We start from the raw sequence: 22661 nt of genomic DNA on the forward strand, positions 1-22661 counted from the left end.
AAATCAATATATAATTATTACTTAACAGTTGTCAGAAATAAATGTGTCTTTGACTCAATAAAAAAAATCATTAACATGGAGAAAACAGTTCTTCCTGGAGGAAATGTATGCCCACTCCTTTGTTTTATTCTCAGAACAAGCATACTCTGTCCAAAATTACAATAAGCAGTCATAGCTTTCTCTGACTATATGATGATAAAAAAGAGTCACTTTTATGAGTGGATTAGGAAAAAGAGTGTATACACTTCCATCTATTTACTACAAAAGCCCTTCTCTCCAAAGGCTTCTATGAAATAAATTCTTTACTAAACTCAATTATTTTGTTTTAAACACAATAAGGTGACTAGAGATTCAATGACTCATTCCTAAAATAATCTATGTTCCTGGACAGAAATTATGTGTAGATGAAGAAAGATGCAAGCTAGGAACTTTGATTTCCACATTGAAACTAGATTTATGGCAGTTATATTTTTTAAACTACTTTGATATGAGCTTTTTCCTCAGGACCTTTCTCAGAACACCAACCACCTCTTTGTTCCTCAGGCTATATATAAGGGGGTACAGCATGGGAGTAAGTATAGTGTAGAACACGGAAATACTTTGATCCAATGCTGGGGTGTGGAAGGAAACAGGTGCCATGTACACTACTATACCTGGCCCCAGGTAGAGACTCACCACAGTCAGGTGAGAAGAGCATGTTGCAAGTGCTTTGTTCCTTGCCACAGGAGAGTGCATTTTGAGAACGTTGAGGAAGATTTGAATGTAGGAGGCCATTATGAGGCTAAAGGGGATGAGAATAAATGCAAAAACTACCATCTCATAATCTGAAGTGTCTTCATAGGATAGCTTCAGAATGGCTGGCATCTCACAGAAGAAGTGATTTATCTCTTTCAGACCACAGACAGGGAAACTCATGGTGTAGGTGGTTTGAATGAGTGAATTTAGAGCACCCCCAGTCCATTATGCCACTGCCATCAGCCAGTAAACCTTAGAATTCATGATGATTGTGTAGAGTAGGGGATTACAAACAGCTACAAGTCAGTCATAAGACCTAAGGGTTAGAAGGATACACTCAGCACCACCTAGATTCAGGCAGAAGAACATTTGGACTCCACAGCCAGTGGAAGAGATTCTATGCTTCCCTAAAGAATGGTTGATGAGGAGTTCCCGTCGTGGCACAGTGGTTAACGAATCCGACAAGGAACCATGAGGTTGTGAGTTCGATCCCTGCCCTTGCTCAGTGGATTAAGGATCTGGCATTGCCGTGAGCTGTGGTGTAGGTTGCAGGTGGCTCGGATCCTGCATTGCTGTGGCTCTGGCGTAGGCCAGAAGCTACGGCTCTGATTCGACCCCTGGCCTGGGAACCTCCATATGCCACAGGAAGCAGCCCTAGAAAAGACAAACAATAATAATAATAATAATGGTTGATGACCATGTTAGGAACTGAGCTGGAGATGTAGAACACGTAGATAAGGGAGAGCTGGCTGAGTAAGAAATACATGGGGGTATGGATGTAGACATCCACCCAGATCAGGGAAATAAGAATGGAGTTCCCTGTGAGGGCAATGAGGTAGATCAGAAGGATGAGGTAGACTAGGAGGCTGGCATATTGGAACTCAGGGAAGAGGCCCAAGAGGATGAAATGTGTAGTAGATATGTTATTTCTCTTTGCCGTAGCTCAGCCTCTTCTGTGGCAGCTGATGTGTGATGAGAGAAAAACATAAGCCATCTGTTAAATCCTATGGGCAATTTTGAGCCTTTATTTTAGACTAGCTTTTTTCCCCATCCATTCTTTCTATATCGTAGCAAAATAAAATGGTATTTAAAACATCTTGGGGAGCTTATAGGTTGGTGAACATGTGGAGAAATGGGGAGAGTGGTGCACTCAGGGCATGGAACCTCCATGCCTCACCTAATATACCATGCCCTACACATTTCTTCCATATGGATATTCATTTGTATCTTTTATTATATCATTTTATGATAACCCTGTAATCTAGTGAAAAAGATACAAAGTCTTAAACTTATTGTTTTATAAATACTAAATGCTGATCATTTTACTCCATTATTTAAAAACTTCTTCATATCTAAATGGTTATAGACTTAAAAACCCATTATTTGAAATTTCCTGAGAAAATGAGGCTCCATATTCGGGTCCCCTTTGTTTTTGACTTATCAATGTGGTCATTTCCCCAAGTATCTCAAGGAGATCCTCTCTTCTGTCTATATCATTTCCTTTGTCAATCTTTTACATTCCCTGCAGGACCAAATACATGTTATACACAGCAAAATTAAAATGTGGTGCCCTTTATTCAAAACTATTAAAAATTTCAAGATAGCAATATCAGAGCATTAAATCATACATGGGATACTCCTAAGTATAGGACACTGTATGGAGGCATGAATTAATAAAATGGTCCTGATTCCGTGGGTTCAAACTCTCAGGACAACATATTAACCTGTCTCTTCTAAGCTCATTTCTGTATTTCTAACAGATTCTTAAACACCTTCACCACATGCCCTGACAACTCTTCCAATGCATCAGACCAAAATTGAACTCAACTCCCATCTCTTACTAACTGATTATTCCTGCCTTCATCTTGCCTTTAACACAAACATTCAGGCTTATAATCTTGAGACAAACTTTGATTGTTACCTTATATATTTAATTAGTTACTTAGCCCAGCCATATTAAACTATCAGTATTTCTCAGCCTCCATCTTTACAAATCTATTATTTCATTCAATTCTAAGTTTTCAGTGTCCCTTCTCCTGACTCTCTGGTCTCTTTCCCCTTAAAATTAAAATCATCTTAAAGCATGGATCTCATTAAGTCACTCTCCAGGGCAAATTTTGAAATTCTTTTTATAAATTAGTGAGTCAAGCTCAATACCACTTATAGTAGTGTTTAAATATTTAACAAATTACTCACTAATTTACCTGGTTAATTGTTTTTATATTTCAATTAATGTCTTTCCTCATAATAATTTTAACCATAGTTTTATGATAAGTCATGTCTGTCTTTCCATTTCCATGAATTTACTTGTATAATTTTCCTTTTATTTAGACCAAGCTCCCTCTGGTACAATCTGTATCAAACACTTCCCATCATTTTATTAGTGATCACATGTCAGCCCCTTTCCAAAGTTTTCTCAGAACTCTCTTCATCCCCTACCAGATCAAAAAGTGATCTCTTCTTCATCCAAATTTTGCCAGCACATATTACTCTGTTCTACCAAGATACATAACAGATTTACCTCTCTTTTAAATGTCATTTCCTTTGAATTGGAACACTTGTAATAGAGAAGTAACTTTGATATATGTATTTAATTATCCCCTAAATAGTGCTCCCTCAGTACAATTTTATAGAATGGATCATAAAATGAATGAGTGTACTAAAAAGTGTTGGAATGTGGACATTATATCCCTGCTATTATTCACTTTTGCAAACACATCAAAATGAAAGATTACTTTGACAAATTCAATGGTCAAGTGTTATATCTGCCTACTGTTGAAGATTATCCAAATCTAGAGTTAAAATAATTCATGAAAAAAAGAGTTGAATAAGGATTGGGAGAAGAAAAGGATGAGATACAAATGAATGTAAAAGAAATAAAACAAGAGGAAGAGGAGGAGGAAAAAATAATAGAGAAAGTAAAGGAGAAAGAAGAGAAAAAAGTCAACTAAAATGTCCAATTGTATTCTTTTGAGATTATCAGCACTTACTGTAGAGATTAGTATTATGAAAACTCTGTGAACCACATCAAAGACCTCTAAGGACCTGGGTCTTTCTAATCACTCACCAGTAATAATTTATTTGAATCAATAAACTTTTTTTTAATTTTAACCATCTGTCCTTATGTGTCTTTGTCATAATCAAAGTGCAGTTTGTGAGAAATGTGTTTATTTTAATATATATTATAGCAAATTAGTTTTCAGGAATCTAAGATTTTTCTCTGAGAGTTCCTGTTATGGCTCAGATAGTTATGAACCTGACTAGGATCCATGAGGATGTGGGTTCAATTCCTGGCCTCATTCAGTGGGCTAAGGATCCGGTATTGCCATGAGTTGTGGTGGTCGCAGATGAGGTTCAGATCTGGCATTGCTGGGGCTGTGGTGTAGGCCAGCATCTAAAGCTCCAATTTGACCCTAACCTGGGAACTTCTATGTGCCATGGGCATGGTCCAAAAAAGCAAAAAAAAAATCACTTATCAAATTTAAGTAGAACCTACTAAATATGCCACAAATATTCATACAAGAAATAGCTTCAGATAAACAACAAGCTTCTACTGTATAGAACAGGGAGCTATATTCAGTACCCTATGGTAAACCATAATGGAAAAGAATATTTTTAAAAGAATATATATACTGAAACTATATATGTATATCTGAATCAATTTGGTGTGTGGCAGAAATTAACACAACATTGTAAATCAAATATACTTTAATAATTTTAAAATAAAGAATAAAAAGATCATAATATTAATACTATTTCCATTTTTGCTAAAGTAAAACTTTTCCATACAGCTATCAAGGAGCAGAGTCAAGTTTCAAAGCAGGACCCTTGGCAGCTTTATAGCCAGGATCTACTGAATCTCAAATACCCCAGAGCTCAGGGATGTTTTCCTTCTTATTAATTGATTTCACAAGGGCATGCAATGAGTAGGAACACCTGAGTGCTGCAAACAAGAGGATAAGAAATTGAGGTGCTGAAAAGGTGAAGTGTGCTACAGATTGGTTAGAAATAGCATAGATATCAATAGTCTTGTTGGCAGAGCAGAAAGAATGGTGCCAATGGACCCAACACTGAAGTGAGACAGGAAAATATTGGAGAGGCTGCAGAAATGTTGATAAGGGGCCTTGATAGATGGTTGAAAAAAGGAGTGATTGTGTCTGATAATGTAAGGAATCATTAGTTACATAATATTTATAAAGAAATTAACACCATTTAAGCAGTCCTTTGTGATATATTATTATTCTCACCTTTTAAAAATTTATTTATTTTTTTTTGTCTTTTTTTGCTATTTCTTTGGGCTGCTCCCACGGCATATGGAGGTTCCCAGGCTAGGGGTCGAATCGGAGCTGTAGCCACCGGCCTATGCCAGAGCCACAACAACACGGGATCCGAGCCGCGTCTGCAACCTACACCACAGCTCAGGGCAACGCCGGATCGTTAACCCACTGAGCAAGGGCAGGGACCGAACCCGCAACCTCATGGTTCCTAGTCGGATTCGTTAACCACTGCGCCACGATGGGAACTCCTCACCTTTTAAAAATTTAATTTCTATTTATGTATCTGTCTCCACCACTAGACCATGAGTTCCTTGAGTGCTGCTACCATGTTTCATTTATCTTGATACTTATTATTACTCCTGGAGCATATAATGTGCTACCAAATGACTGAAGAATGAATAAACCACAACTCTATAAAGAAAAATAACATTATTATCTCTACTTTTCAGACAAGGAAACCGATGTTGAAAGATTCAGAGATTTGTCCAAGTTTTCAAGAATATGACATACACTGAGTCCCTAGTCTGTTATGTTTCATCTGTATGTCCAGAACATTGAACAGGTAATGAGAACATCAGGAGTGTGGCCCAAAGTTTGTTTGTGCTGGCAAGATCTCACATAACTCATTTGTTGCTCTGCTACAAAAACAGACAAAATAAATGATCATCTTTTAGAGATTTAATTATTTTTAAATTTTCTTTATTACTCAATGAATTTATCATATCTGTAGTTATATAACGATCATAACAATCCAGTTTCACAGGATTTCCATCCCGCAACCCAAGCACATCTCCCCATCCCCCAAACTGTCTCCTCCAGAGACCATAAGTTTTCAATGTCTATGAGTCAGCATCTGTTCCACAAAGAAGTTCCGTCTGTCCTTTTTTCAGATTCCACATGTCAGTGAAAGCATTTGATGTTGGTGTCTTATTGTATGGCTGACTTCACATAGTGTGATAATTTCTAGGTCCATCCATGTTTCTAAAAATGCTGGTATTTCATTACTTTTAATGGCTGAGTAATATTCCATTGTGTATATGTACCACACCTTCTTGATCCACTCCTCTGTCGATGGATGTTTAGATTGTTTATATGTCTTGGCTATTGAGAAGAGTTCTGCAATGAACATCAGAGTACATGTGTCTTTGCGAGTCATGGTTTTCTCTGGATAGATGCCCAGGAGTGTGATTCCTGGATCAAATGGTAGTTCTATGTTTAGTTTTCTGAAGAATCTCCACACTGTTTTCCACAGTGGTTGCGCCAATTTGCAATCCCACCAACAGTGTACTAGTGTTCCTTTTTCTCCACACCCTCTCCAGGACTTATTGTTGTAGACTTTTTTGATGCTGCCATTCTGGCTAGTGTAAGGTGGTACCTCATAGTGGTTTTGATTGGCATTTCTCTAATAATGAGTGATGTTGAACATCTTTTCGTGTGTTTTTTGGCCATCTGTATGTCTTCTTTGGGGAATTGTCTGTTTAGATCTTCTGCCCATTTTTTATGGGGTGGTTTGTATTTTTGGTATGGCGCTACAGAAGGTGTTTATAAATTTTGGAGATTAATCCCTTGTCAGTTGATTAACTTGCAAATATTTTCTCACACTCTGTGGGTTATCTTTTCATTTTATTTAGGGTTTCCTTTGCTATGCAGAAACTTTTAAGTTTGATTAGGTCCCATTTTTTTATTTTTGTTTTTATTGGAAGTGGATCTGAGAAGAAGTTGCTGTCCTTTATGTCAGAGAGTGTTTGGTCTATGTTTTCCTCTAAGAGTTTTATAGTGTCTGGTCTTATATCTAGGTCTTTAATCCATTTTGAGTTTAATTTCATTCTTTTCCATGTGGCTGTCCAGTTTTCCCAGCACCACTTATTGAACAAGCTGTCCTTTCTCTATTGTATATTCTTGCCTCCTTTGCCATAGATTAGTTGGCTGTAGGTGTGTGGCTTTAATTCTGGGCTTTCTATCCTGTTCCACTGATCTATATATCTGTCTATTGTGCCAATACCATATGGTATTGATGACTATAGGAAGGGGATAACATACTTGAAAAACATGGCAACCACATATCAAATTGAAACAACACATTCACAAAAACTAAAAAGAAGAGATATAAGCATAAAATAAAGGGAAATCATCCAACCAAAAATGAAAAAAACAAAAAAGGAACATAGAATCACCTAGAAAACAAGGTTCAAAAAAGGCAGTAAAAACATATTTATCAAAGTTACCTTAAATTTAAGTCAATGGACTGAATCCTCCAATCAAAAGATATAGAGTGGCAGACTGGGTTACAAAAATGGACCCTACAATATATTGCCTGCAAGAGACTCGCCTTAGGCAAAGGACACATATAAATTGAAAGTGAGAGGATGGAAAGAGATATTTCATGTGAATAGAAAGACAGGAATGCAGGAGTTGCAGTACTCAGGCAAAATAGGTTTTCAAATGAAGGCCATAAAGTAAGACAAAAATGACACTATTTAATGATAAAAGTATCCATTTGATATGAGGATATTACATTCATAAATATAAATGCCCCTAATATAGGAGCACCCAAATAATTACAACAAATACCAACAGATATAAAAGGAGAAATTAATCATAATACAACAATATTAGAAGATTTAATACCCAACTCATATCAATGGACAGATCCTCTAAACAGAACATCAATAAGTCAACAGATATACTAAATGACCTAATAGAAAAGTTAGACTTCATTGACATTTTCAAGACACTACATACAAAAAAAGTCAGAATATACATTCTTTTCAAAGGCCATTGGAATATTCTCAACAATAAACCACATACTGGGGCAAAAAACTAGCCTCAAAAAATTTAAGAGTATAGAAATTATTTCAAGTATCCTCTCTGACAATGGTAGCATGAAACTAGAAATCAACCACAGGGAAAGAAATGAGGAAAAAAAAACTGGCAAAACAACATTTACTAAAAAAACACCAATCGGTCAATGAGGAAATCAAAAGATAAATTAAAAAATAACATGAGAAAAATGACAATGAAAATACAACCATTAAAAAATCTATGGAATTCCACAAAAGCAGTGCTTAGTGGGAAATTCATAGTGATACAGGCCTTCCTCAAAAAAAAAAAAAAAAAAGAAAGAAAAAAAAAATCTCCAATTGGCAATTTAACTGACCACTTAAAAGAATAAGAAGAACAAATGAAATCTAAAGTCAGCAGAAGGAAGAAAATCATAAAGATCAGAGAGGAAACCAATGAAATAGCAAGTCAAAAAAGTACAAAAAAATTTTAAAAACAAGAACTGGTTATTAGAAAGGGGAAAAAAATTGAAAAACCTCTGGCCAGATTCAACAGGAAGAGGAGAGAAAGAACACATATAAACAAAAAAAGAAATTAAAGGTGAAATCTTAATACTTCAGAAATACAAAAGAGAGAGAGAGAGAAAAAAATACTATGAGCAGTTATATGCCAACAAATTTGACAACCTAGAAGAAATTGGCCAATTTCTAGAGACATACAGTCTTCCAAAACTGAATCAAAAAGAAATAGATCAATTGAACACACTGATCCCTGAAAATTAAACTGAATATATAATTAAAATACTCCCTACAAACAAAAGTCCTGGACCAGATAGTTTCACAGGTGAATTCTACCAAACATACAAAGAAGAATTTATATTCATCCTTCTTAAATTTTGCAAAAGGTTGGAGAATCAAGAAAAATCCCAGAGACAGTCTATGAAGCCACCATCACCCTAATACCAAAACCAAACAAAGACACTACCAAAAAGGAAAATTATAGAACAATATCCATTATGAATATAGACACAAAAATTCTCAACCAAATTTTAGCCAACCAAATCCAACAACATATAAAAAATTGATACACCATAACCAAGTGGGATTCATCCCATGTTCACAAGGGTTGTTCAACATATGCAAATCAATCAACATCATACAGCACATTAACAAAAGAAAGGCCAAAAACCACATGATCACCTCAATAGATGCAGAAAAATCATTTGGCAAAATCCAACATCCATTCGTGATTTTAAGAAAACTCTTACCAAAGTGGGTAAAGAGGGAACATAACATAATAAAAGCCATTTATGACAAACCCACAGCCAATAAAATACTCAATAGAGAAAAGATGAAAAATTTCCCACTAAAATCTGCAACAAGACAAAGATCCCCACACTCACCACATTTATTCAAAACAGCATTGGAACTCCTAGCCACAGCAACCAGACGAACCAAATATATAAAATATATTCAAATTGGAAGAAAAGAGGTAAAATTGTCACTTTACACAGATATGATACTATGTCTAGAAAACCCTAAGTCTCCACACAAAAAGTACTCAAACTGATCAATGAATTCAGCAAAGTAGCAGGATATAAGATTATAATTCAGAAATTGGTTGCATTTCTGTATACTAATAATGCCATATTAGAAAAGTAATATAAAAGTACAAAACATTTTAAAATCATACCCCCAAAACTAAATACCTAGGAATAAATCTGACCAAGGAGGTGAAAACTTATATACTTAGAACGGTAAAACATTAATCAAGGAAATTAAAGAGGATTCAAAAAAATGGAAAGATATCCATGCCCCTAGATTGGAAGAATTAATATTTTTTAAATGTCCATATTACACAAGAAATCTACAGAGTCAATGTGATGCTTATCAAATCACTCATGATTTTTTTTATGATTTTTTTCATCATAGCTGGTTTACAGTGTTCTGTCAATTTTCTACTGTACAGAATGGTGACCCAGGTACACATTACATGTATGCATTCTTTTTTGTTACATGACATTTTTCACACAACTAGAACAAACAGTCCAAAAATTTATATGGAACCATAAATGACCCAGAATTGCCAAAGAAATCCTGAGGAACTCAAAATGGCTTAAAGACTGAACATAAGACAAGACACCATAAAACTCCTAGAAGAAAATACAGGCAAAACATTTTCCAACTTCCACTGTACAAATGTTGTTTTAGGTCAATCTTCCAAAGAAATAGAAATAAAATCAAAAGTAAAAGAATGGGACCTAATCAAACTTATAAGATTTTGCACAGAAAAGGAAACCATTAAAAAAAAGACAACCTATAGAATGGGAGGAAACAGTTCAAATGACACAACTAATAAGGGCTTAATCTCCAAAATACACAAATGTCTCATACAACTCATCAGCAACAAAACCAACCAATCAATTGAAAAAATGGGCCAAAGTCCTAAATAGACATTTCTCCAAAGAAGGCATATTGATGGCCAACAAGCACCGGAAAAATGCTCCAATTTCTAATTATCTGAGAAATGCAATTCAAAACCAAAATGCGGTACCACCTCACATCACTCCACAATGGCCATCATTAATAAGTTTATAAATAACAAATGCTGGAGAGCGTGTGAAGAAAAGGGAACCCTCCTACAATTTACATTCGGTACAACCACTACGGAGAACAATATGGAAGTACCACAGAAAACTAAATATAGAACTACCATATGATTCAGCAATACCACTCCTGGGCATATATCCAGACAAAACTTTCATTCAAAAAAGATACATGCACCCCTATGTTCATTGAAGCCCTATTCACAATATCCAAGACATGAAAACAACCTAATTGTTCAATGACAGATGAATGGATTAAGATGTGGTACATATACACTATGGAATACTACTCAGCTGTAAGAAAGAATAAAATAATGCCATTTGCAGCAACATGGAGGGAACTAGAGATTATCATACTAAGTGAATTCAGTAAGGAAGAGAAAGACAAATACTTTATGATATTGTTTATATCAGGAAATAAAACATGGCATAAATTAACTTATCTACAGAAAAAAAAAATTCATGGGCATGGAGGACATATTTGTGGTTGCCAGGGTGGAGGGGGAGGGAGTGGGATGGACAGGGATTTTGTGGTTAGTATATTCAAACTGTTGTATTTGGGATGGATAAGAAATGAGATCCTGCTGTATAGCATAGGGAACTATTTCTAATTACTTGTGATGGAACATGATGGAGGATATTATGAAAAAAGAATGTATATTAATATGTATGATTGGATCACTTTACTGTACAGCAGAAATTGACATAACATTGTAAATCAACTGTAATAAAACAATTTTAAAAAAGAATATGAACATATAAACCACTCCCAAAAGTTCCATCCTCTTCCATCATCATCACTTCCTCCCTCTGCTTTCTGTCTACCTGTTCAGCAAATACTAATTCAATTCTGTAATTAAAAATTATTTTCTTTTTCAAAAAAATTTAAATAAATGGAATAATAAAATATGTACTCTTTTTGTTTGATTTTTTCAATTAGCATTGTTATTTTTAGATTTGTCTTTGTTTTTGAATATGTCTGTAATTAATTCCTTTATTGCTGAGATAGGATTCTATGGTAAAATATACCAACTTGACATTTTTATTACCAGTGTTTTGAAAACATTTGGTATTTATTTTTTATTGGAATTTTTAATTATTTTTTATTTTTTCTATTACAGCGGGTTTACAGTGTTCTGTCAATTTTCTACTGTACAGCAAGGCGACCTAGTCACACATACATATATACATTCTTTTTTCTCACAATATCATGCTCCATAAGTGGCTAGATGTAGTTCCAAGTGCTATACAGATCTCATTGCTTATCCATTCTAAAGGCAGTAGTTTGCATCTATTAACCCCAAATTCTTTCCATCCTATTCCCTTCTCTTTTTTTTATTATTTTTTATGGGTTTGCTTTTTCTTTTCCATATGCGAGTAGTTCCTCTGCCTTTTCTTTTTGCTTTACTTTTCATTGGCTCTATGAAGCTAGGTGAAACTGTTCCCTATTGTGGTCTCAAAAGAGTGTTCCTATGTGAGCATCCTTATACAGGCTCTGTGTACTCAATGCCTTTGGTGGGAGGGTTGATTTTGATGCAGACCTAATCATGTCTTTGGGCATGCTTGTACCTATCACCTTGGTAATGGGTGTGACTGGATATGGGAGAGGTTAGAGTCAGTGAAGCATGTGAAGCAGGACATCTCTCTGCTCAGGGGCCATCATCAAATCACACAATCAAATGGGAAAGTGCACACATAACAAAGAAAGTAAAGGAGATGCTCTGTCAGGGGAGGGAGGGTCTAATCCTAAATTGCTGGAGCAGAAACCCTGGGGTTAGGGCTTAAGCTGGTTCTGTTCTCTTTATGTATGTTTTTGACTCTCCCCATATTGGGGCATTTGCTCCAATGGACGGGTATGTTAAAGTAAGTGGGGTCCATGTGCATACAGAAGTACAACACTTTGACTGTAGGAGCATCTGCAGCTTCACTTACACCCAGAGCATGGTTGAATGTTTTCCCCAGTGGCCATTCAGATCCAGTGGCACAACTTGATATGGATTGATCAGGGCTGGAACATTCACTGGGCTTGAGCTGGTGGTGAGGAAAAGTCTAGTTTAGTTTTCAGATATTGTAAATATAATTATAAATGCTGATCTGGCTGTTCATCATTTCTTTCTTTCTTTGTGTTTAATATGAAACTTACTTAACAAGAGCCATAAAGAACACAGTGAAGAAAGGCTTATTTTTGATTTAAGATGAAGATGTTGCAAACATAACCAATAATGCTGAGATGCCCTGCTGTGTTCAAGACCACATTAAGCTGCATAAATAGCCATTTTTTCCAAAACCTCCAGAGCTTTAATTTTATTTCACAATCCAACTGCCACTCAGTACTTTCCTCAGTACACCCACCACCTCTTTGTTCCTCAGGCTATATAAAGGTGTTCAGCATGGGGGTGAGAATTGTATAGGACATGGAGAGACCGTGACCCAATGCTGGGGTGTGGAGGGAGTCAGGTGTCATATACACCACTATGCCTGGATCCAGGTAGAGACTCACCACAATCAGGTGAGAAGAACATGTGACTATGGCTTTGTTCCTCCCCTTCAGAGATTTTACTCTCATAATGGTGAGGAAAATGCTAAGGTAGTAAGCTATAATGAGAGTGGTGGAAGAATAATAAATACAGTGCTGATCACCATCACCACTAGATAGCTTGAGCTGTCCTCATAAGAGAGAATAAGACAGCTGGCATCTCAGAAAAAGTGATTGATTTCCCTTTTCTCACAGATGGGGAATTTAGCACACCTGCAATCCAGGACCCAACAGTTATCTGTGAAAATATAATCATAGCTTCTTTTCATCTGCTAACATGAGGTCATATTGTTAAAACAGGAAAAAAAATTCTGGAGATTTTCTTGTTTTACCTGTTGTTTTCCAGATAAATGCAATTTCAAATAATATGTGGCCAAGCTAAATCCCACATTTAGATATTTGATATCAGTATCAAATAAATCAGTTTCTGGTCTACTGATAATACTTATGTTGCTAGTACACAAAGGGCTTAAACCGAAATTACTATAGTTGCTAAACAATTGAACATGAGAAAAAAACTATAGCCCTCCATTTTTGATAGTCCATGAGTTCATAGCTTTACACATTTTCTTACCCTCTGCCCAGCCGTTTTGAGTGTAACAGTTTATGTTTAGCAATGGAATGGATCCAGACATTGATCGTGGATATTATACTATAATATAAGGTGTAAATATTTAGCTCTCTGTCTTCTCATTGATTGTTGTAACTTTGTCAATATACAATCATTTTAGTTTACTGTAGCTGCAATGGTAGACATAACTGATTTTACTCATCTGAAGGCATTTGTCCTACTTATGAAGTTTCTGGTTGATGTGAACTAAACGTATTTCTGTTATACATAATAGAAAGGCATAGTGGAATCAGACAGTTCTGATTATTTTGCCTTCATTAAGCATAGGAACAAATTGGGTTTTGCCTCATGATAGTTATAGCTATCTTCTCAAGCTGATTCTTTCTCAGACAAATTCTCTCTTACTATCTAACTTTGTCCCTTTTCTAGGGACACTTTTCTCTACTCTTTCCATTTTTCTTCTGGATACTTCCTACCCATTCTCCAGGGATCCATGCTTCATGAAGCATTCCTCTGCCTTGCAGTGACTGGGTGCCATATCTGAGCCATGTCTATGTAGTACACCATAGCTCATGGCAATGTTGGATCCTTAACCTACTGAGCAGGGCCAGGTAATTGAATTCATGTCCTCGTGGATACTAGTTACTGCTGAACCACAATTAGAACTCCCTTTTGACCATTTTGGATGGAATATTTTTGTTGTTGAGTTGTATGCATTGTTTGTATATTTTGCAGATTTTGGCCTTGTCAATTTCATCATTTGCAAATATTTTCTCCCATTCAGTGTGTTGTATTTTCATTTTTTGAATGGTTTCCTTTGCTATGCAAAAGTTTTGAGGTTTATAATGTCCCATTGGTTTATTACGTCTTTTTTTTTTTTTTTGCTTTTTGGGGCAGAACCCATGGTGTATGGCATATGGAGGTTCCCAGGCTAGGGTCAAATTGGAACTATAGCTGCCGGCCTACACCACAGCCACAGCAACGCAAGATCCAAGCCATGTCTGAGAACTACACCACAGATCACAGCAATGCCAGATCCTTAACCCACTGAACGAGGCCAGGGATCAAACCCACAACCTGATGGTTCCTAGTCGGATCTGTTTCTGCCACACCACAATGGAACTTTGGTTATTAAGTCTTAATTGTCAGTGTTCTAGGAGGTGGATCAAACAAGATGTTGCTGTGATGTATTTCAAAGAGCATTCTGTCTATGTTTTCCTCTAGGAGTTTTATCCCACCTAAGTATTTGGACTTACCTTTAGGTATTTAATCAATTTTGTATTTATTTTTGTTTATGGTGTTAGGAGAACATTCCAATTTCATTCTTTTACATGTAGCTGTCCAGTTTGCCCAGCATCATATATTGAAGAGACTATCTATCCTCCACTGTATGTTCTTGCCTCCTTTGTCACAGATTAGTTGACCATAGGTGTTTGGGTTTATTTCTGGATTTCTATCTTGTTCTGTTGATTTATATTTCTCTTTTTATGCCAGTACCTTAATGTTTTGAAGACTGTAGCTTTGTAGTTGAGTCTGAAGTCAGGGATCCTGATTCCTCCAGCTGCATTTTTTTAACATTGCTTTGGCCATTCATGTTCTTCTGTGTTTCCATTCAAATTTTAAAATATTTTTCCTAGTTCTGTGAAAAACGTCTTTGGTAATTTAATAGATATTGCATTAAATCTGTATATTGCCTTGGATAATATAGCCATTTTGACAGTATTTATTCATCCAATCCAAGGGCATGCTATATGTTTCTGTTTGTTTCATTTGATTTCTTTCATCAACATCTTACAGTTTCAGAGTACAGATATTATGTCTGTTTATGCAGATATATTCCTAAGTATTTTATTATTTTGATGTGGTGGTAAATGGGATGGTCTCTCTTTCATTGTTAGTATATAGAAATGTTGTGAATTTCTGTGTATTAATTTTTTATCTTGCAACTTTACCAAATTCTTGATGAGCTCTAACAATTTTCTAGGATTGTCTTTAGGATACTCTAATAGTATTATGTCATCTGAAACAGTGATGGTTTTATTTCTTTTCCAATTTGAATTCCATTTATTTATTTTTATTCTCTGATTTCTGTGGCTAGGACTTCCAAATCTATGTTGAACAACAGTGGTGAAAGTGGACATCATTGTCTTATTATTGATCTTAGTGGAAATGCTTTTGTTTTTTTACCATTGAGAATGATGTTAGCTGTGGGTTTGTCATATATGGCATTTATTATGTTGAGGTAGATCCACTCTGTGCCTACCATCCAGTGAATTTTAATCAAAAATGCGTATTGAATTTTGTCAAAAGCTTTTTCTGCATCTATTGAGATAATCATATTGCTTTTAATTTTCAGTTTTTCATGTGGTTTATCACACTGTTTCATTTGCAATTATTGAAGAATCCTTGCATCCCTTGGAAAAATTGCACTTGGTCATGATGTGTGATCCTTTTAATATATAGTTGGATTTAGCTTGCTAGTATTACATTGGGATTTTTTGCATCTATGTTCATCAATGATATTGGCCTATAATTTACTTTTCTGTGGTATCTTTGTCTGGTTTTGGTATCAGGGTAATGGTGGCCTCATAGAATGAGTTTGGGAATATTCCTTCTTTTTTGGAAGAGTTTCAGAAGAGTAAGTGTTAATTCTTCTATAAATGTTTGATGGAATTCACCTGTGAAGCCATCAGGTCCTGGACTTTTGTTTATAGAAGTTATTAAATGACATTTTCAATTTCAGTACTTGTGTCTATTCATATTTTGTATTTCTTCCTGGTTTAGTCTTGGTAGGGTGTACCTTTGTAACTATCTGTCTTCTGTTTTTCATTTTATTGGCATACAGTTGTTATTAATAGTCACTTATGATCCTTTTTATTTATTTATTTATTTTGGCATCAGTTGTAATATCTCCTGTATCATTTCTTATTTTTTAACTTATTTTTTATTGTTATTTCCCCCAACACACTATTTTTTTCCCACCGTACAGCATGGGAACCCAGTTACACATACATGTATACATAAATTTTTTCTACCATTGTAGTGCTCCATTGTAAGTATCTAGACATAGTTCTCAGTGATACACAGCAGGATCTCATTGTTAATCCATTCCAAAAGCAATAGTTTGCATCTGTTAACCCAAAGCTCCCAATCCCTCCCACTCCCTCCCCATTCCCCCACACAACCACAAGTCTATTCTCCAAGTCCATGATTTTCTTTTCTGTGGAAAGATTTACTTGTACTGTATATTAGATACCAGATATGTGTGATATCATATGGTATTTTTCCTTTATCATTTCTAATTTTATTGATTTGAACCCTCTCCCTTTTTTCTTGGTGAGTCTGGCTAAATATTTATCAATATCGTTGTTCTTTTCAAAGAAATAAATTTGGTGTCATTGATCTTCTCTATTGTTTTCTTTGTCTCTGTGTCATGAATTTCTTCCCTAATCTTTATGATTTCTTTCCTTTTACTGATGTTGGCCTTTGTCTCTTCTTTCTTCTCTAGATGTTTAGGTGTAAGATTAGGTTGCTTATTTGAGCTTTGTCTTCTTTCCTGAGATAGGATTGTATTGCTATAAACTTCCCTTTCACACTGCTTTTGCTGTGTCTCATAGGTTCTACATTGTCATATATTCATTGTTATTTGTCTTTAAGTATCTTTCAAATTTCCCCTTTGATTTCTTCACAGATCCGTTGATTGTTTAATAGCATATTGTTTAGCTTCCAGGAGAGGTTTTGTTGTTGTTGTTGTTGTTTGCGGTTTTGTTTTGGTGTTTGGTTTTTTTGGTCATTGATTTCTAGCCTCACAGCATTGTGGTTAGAGAAAATGCTTGAGGAGATCCCGTCATGGCTCAGCAGAAATGAATCTGACTAATATCCATGAGGGTGCAGGTTTGATTCCTGGTCTCACTCAGTGGGTTAAGGATCTTGCATTGCTGTGATCTATAGTGTAGGTCACAGACACGCCTTGGATCTGGCATTGATGAGGTATAGGCCAGCAGCTGTAGGTCAATTCAACTCTGGATCTGGGAATCTCCATATACAAAGGATGTGGCCATTAAAAAAGAAAAGCAAAAAGAGAGAAAATGCTTGAAATAACATCATTTAAAAAAATTACCAAGGCTTAATCTGTGGCCCAAGATGTGATCTATCTTGAGAATGTTCCATGTGCACTTTGAAGAATGTATATTCTGCTGCTTTGGGATAGATCATTCTATAAATATCAGTTCAGTCTCTCTGGTCCAGGATGTTACTTCAGGCCTAGGGTTCCATGTTGATTTTCTTTCTGCATGATCCATCCATTGATTTAAGTGGGGTGTTAAAATACCCCACAATTATTGTGTTGCTCTTGATTTCTCCTTTTATGGCTGTTAACAGTTGCCTTATATATTTTGGCGCTCCTAGGGGGTGCATCTATGTTTACAATTTTTATCTCTTCTTGTATTGATCCTTTGATCTATATGAAGACTCCTTGTTTACATCTTATTACCTTCTTTATTTTAAATTCTATTTTGTCTGATAAGAATATTGCTACCACTTTTCTATGGTTTCCAATTGCACTCAATACCTTCTTCCATACCCTCAATTTAAGTCTGTATGTGTCCTAATATCTGAAGTGTGTCTCTTGTAGACAGTATATATATAGATCTTGTCTTTGTATACATTCAGCCAGTATGTGTCTTTTAGTTAGAGCATTTAATCTATTATATCCAATGTAATTATGGGTAAGAATGTATTCATTGCCATTTTCTTAAATTTCGGGATTTTTTAAATTACTGAATGAATTTTATTACATTCAGAGTTGTACAACAATCATCACAACCAAATTTTATAATATTTCCATCCCAAAACCTCAGTGCATCCCCACACATCCCAACCTATCTCATTTGGAAACCATCAGTTTGTCAGTCTGTGAGTCAGTATCCGTTCTGCAAAGAAGTTCATTCTGTTCTTTTTTCAGATTCCACATGTCAGTGATAGCATTTGATGTTGGCGTCTCATTAACTGACTGACTTCACTTAGCATGATAATTTCTGTGGTTACATCCATGTTGCTGCAAATATTGTTATTTCTTTCCTTTTAATGGCTGAGTAATATTCCATTGTGTGTATGAACCACACCTTCTTGATCCATCCTCTGTCAGTGGACATTTAGGTTGTTTCCATGTCTTGGCTATTGTATAGAGTGCTGCAATGAACATCGGGGTACATGTGTCTTTTCGAGTCATCATTTTCTCTGGATAGATAGCCAGGAGTGGGATTGCTGGATCAAATGGTAGTTCTATGTTTAGTTTTCTGAGGAATCTCTATACTATTTTCCACAGTGGTTGCACCAATTTACATTCCCACCAACAGTGTAATAGGGTTCCTTTTTCTCCACACCCTCTCCAGCATATATTGTTTGTAGACTATTTGATGATGGCCATTCTGTCTGGTGTAAGGTGGTTCCTCATAGTGGTTTTGATTTGCATTTCTAAAACGATTTGTGATATTGAACAATTTTCATGTGTTTTTTGGTCTTCATTGGAAGACCAAAACAGACAATTCTGTTTGTTTAGATCCTCTGCCCATTTTTTTGTGGGGTTGTTTGTGTTTTTGGTATTGAGCTGTAGAAGGTGGTTATAAATTTTGGAGATTAATCCTTTGTCAGATGATTCATTTGCAAATATTTTCTCCCACTCTGTGGGTTGTCTTTCCCTTTGTTTCGGTTTTTCTTTGCTGTGCAGAAACTTTTAAGTGTAATTAAGTCCAATTTGTTTATTTCTGTTTTTATTGTCATTACTCTAAGTGGTCCATCTGAGAAGATGCTGCTGTCGTTTATGTCAGAAAAAGTTTGGCCTGTGTTTTCCTCTAAGAGTTTCACAGTATCTGATCTTATATCTAGGTCTTTAATCCATTTTGAGTTTATTTTTGTGTATGGTGTTTGGAAGTGTTCTGATTTCATTCTTTTACATGTCGCTGTCCCGTTTTCCCAGCACCAATTATTGAAGGGGCTTTCTTTTCTCCATTGTATATTCTTGCCTCCTTTGCCATAGATTAGTTGGCTGTAGGTGTGTGGGTTTAATTCTGGGCTTTCTATCCTGTTCCACTGATCTGTATTTCTGTCGTTGGGCCAGAACCATATGGTCTTGATGATTGTAGCTTTGTAGTATAGTCTGAAGTCCGGGAGCCTGATTCCTCCAGATCCATTTTTTTTTCAGGATGTCAGGATTCTGGGTCTTTTGTGCTTCCAAACAAACTTTAATATATTATGTTGTAGTTCTTTGAAAAATGTCCTTGGTATTTTGATAGGAATTTGGTTGAATCTCTAGATTCCCTTGAGTAATATAGTCATTTTGATAATATTGACTCTTCCAATCCAAGAGCATGGTATGTCTTTCCATCTGTATAGTTTTCAAAGTGCAGGTCTTTTGTCTCCTTAGATAGGTTTATTCCTAAGTATTTTATTCTTTTTGATGCAACAGTAAATGGGATTGCTTCCCTAATTTCTCTTTCTGATATTTTATAGATAGTATATAGAAATGCAGTCAATTTCTGTGTATCCTACAACTTTGCCAAATTCATTGATGAGCACTAACTGTTTTCTGGTAGAGTCTTTAGGATTGTCTAGGTATAGTATCATGCCACCTTCAAATAGTGATAGTTTTACTTCTTCCTTTCCAATTTGGATTCCTTTTATTTCTTTTACTTCTCTGATTGCTGTGGCTAGGACTTCAAAATTATGATGTCGAGAGTGGACATCCTTGTCTTGTTCATGATCTCAGCAGGAATTCTTTCAACTTTTCACCATTGAGACTGATGTTAGCTGTGGGTTTGTCATATATGGCCTTTATTATGTTGAGGTAGATTCCTGTTATGCCCACTTTCTGAAGGGTTTTTATCAGAAATGGGTGTTGGATTTTGTCAAAGGCTTTTTCTGCATCTATTGAGAGGATCATATGGTTACTATTCTTCAGTTTGTTAATGTGGTGTATCACACTGATTGATTTCTGGATATTGATGAATCCTTGCATCCCTGGGATAAATCCATCTTGATCATGTTGTACAATCCTTTTAATATATTGTTGGATTTGGTTTGCTATTATTTTGTTGAAGATTTTTGCATCTATGTTCATCAGTGAAATTGGCCTGTAGTTTTCTTTTTTGTGGTATCTTTGGTTTGGTATCAGGGTGATGGTGGCCTCACAGAATGAGTTTGGGAGTGTTCCTTTCTCTGCAATTTTTTTGGAATAGTTTCAGAAGGATAGGTGTTAGCTCTTCTCTAAATGTTTGATAGAACTTGCCTGTGAAGCCATCTGGTCCTGGTCTTTTGTTTGTTGGAAATTTTTAAATCACAGTTTCAATTTCAGTACTTTTGATTGATCCATTCATATTTTCTCTTTCATCTTGGTTTAGTCTTGGAAGATTGCACTATTCTAAGATTTGTCCGTTTCTTCTAAGTTTTCCATTTTTTTGGCTTATAGTTGAATATAGTAGTCTCTTATGATCCTTTATATTACTGTGATGTACATTGTTACTTCTCCATTTTTTTTCTAATTTTATTGATTTGAGTCCTCTCTCTTTTTTTCCTTAAGAAGTATGACTAAGGGTTTATCAATTTTGTTGATCTTTTCAAAGAACCAGCTTTTACTTTCATTGAACTTTTCTACGGTTTTCTTTGTTACTATTTCATTGATTTCTGCTCGAATCTTCATGATTTTTTTCACTTCTGTGAACTTTAGGTCTTGTCTGTTCTCTCTCAAGCTGCTTTAGATATAAATTGAAGTTGCTCATCTGAGCTTTTTGTTTTTTTGTTTCCTGAGGTAGGCTTCTATTGCTATAAGTTTCCTTCTTAGAACTGCTTTTGCTTCATCCCATAGGTTTTGGTGTGTCATATCATTATTGTCATTTGCTTCTAGGTTTTTTTTTTGTCTTTTTCTCTTTCTTTTCTTTAGGACAATACCTGTGGCATATGGAGGTTCACAGGCTGGGGGTCCAATTGGAGCTGTAGCCACTGGCCTATGCCATAGCCACAGCAATGCAGGATCCAAGCTTCCTTTGTGACCTACATCACAGCTCATGGGAATGCCAGATCCTTAACCCACCAGGCTAGGCCAAGGATCAAACCCACATTCTCATGGATGCTAGTCTGGTTCATTAACCACAGAACCACAACAGGTACTCCACTTTTAGGTATTTACTAATTTCCTCTCTGATTTCTTCACTGATCCATTGGTTGTTTAGTAGCATGTTGTGTGGTCTCCAAGTGTTTTTGTTTTTTGAAGGTTTCTTCTTTTTGTTGATTTCCAGTCATATAGCATTGTGGTCAGAAAAGATGCTTGATATGATTTCAATTTTCTTCAAGTTATCAAGGCTTGATTTGTAGCCCAGGATGTGATCTATCTTAGAGAATGTTCCATGTGTACTTTAGAAGCATGTGTATTCTGTTTCTTTTGGATGGAATGTCCTATAAATATCTATTAAGACCATCTGGTTTAATGCTTTATTCAGGGCCTGTGTTTCCTTATTGACTTTCTGTCTGGATGATCTGTCCATTGCTGTAAGTGGGGTGTTAAAGTCCCCCAATATTATTGTGTTATTGTCAATTTCTCCTTTTAAGGATGTTAGCAATTGCTTTATATTTTCTGATGAACCTATGACGGGTGTGTAAATGTTTAAAATTCTTGGATTGATCCTTTGATTTTTATGTAGCGACCTTCCTTGTCCCTTAAAATATTCTTCATTTTAAAGTCTATTTTTTCTGATATGAGTATTGCTACTCCAGCTTTATTTTCATTCCCATTTGCATGGAATATTTTCTTCCCTCTCCTCACTTTTAATTTGCGTGTGTCCCTAGAAGTGAAGTGGGTCTCTTGAAGATAGCATATGTATGGGTCTTGTTTCTGTATCCATTCAGCCAGTTTATGTCTTTTGGTTTGGGTGTTTATTCATTAATATTTAAGGTAATTATTGATATGTATGTTCTTATTGCCATTTTATTAACTGCTTTGGATTTGTTTCTGTTGCTCTTTTTTCTTCCCTTCTTCTCTTGTTCTCTCCTCTTGTGGTTTGATGACTATCTTTAGCATTGTATTTGAGTAGATTTTTTCTTGTTTGTTTTTGTATCAATTGTAGATTTTTCAATTGCAGTTACCCTGAAGTTTTGATATAGGAA

The 22661-nt window shown here is 35.6% G+C and overlaps 1 pseudogene; it reads right to left on the reverse strand.

The window, feature by feature from the left end:
- Positions 1-477: 477 nt before the first annotated feature.
- LOC125124522 (olfactory receptor 2T27-like) lies at positions 478-12964 on the reverse strand (annotated as a pseudogene).
- Between the last annotated feature and the right edge of the window lie 9697 nt (positions 12965-22661).

This window comes from Phacochoerus africanus, chromosome 4 (assembly GCF_016906955.1).
Source record: "Phacochoerus africanus isolate WHEZ1 chromosome 4, ROS_Pafr_v1, whole genome shotgun sequence".
NCBI classification, from domain to species: domain Eukaryota; kingdom Metazoa; phylum Chordata; class Mammalia; order Artiodactyla; family Suidae; genus Phacochoerus; species Phacochoerus africanus.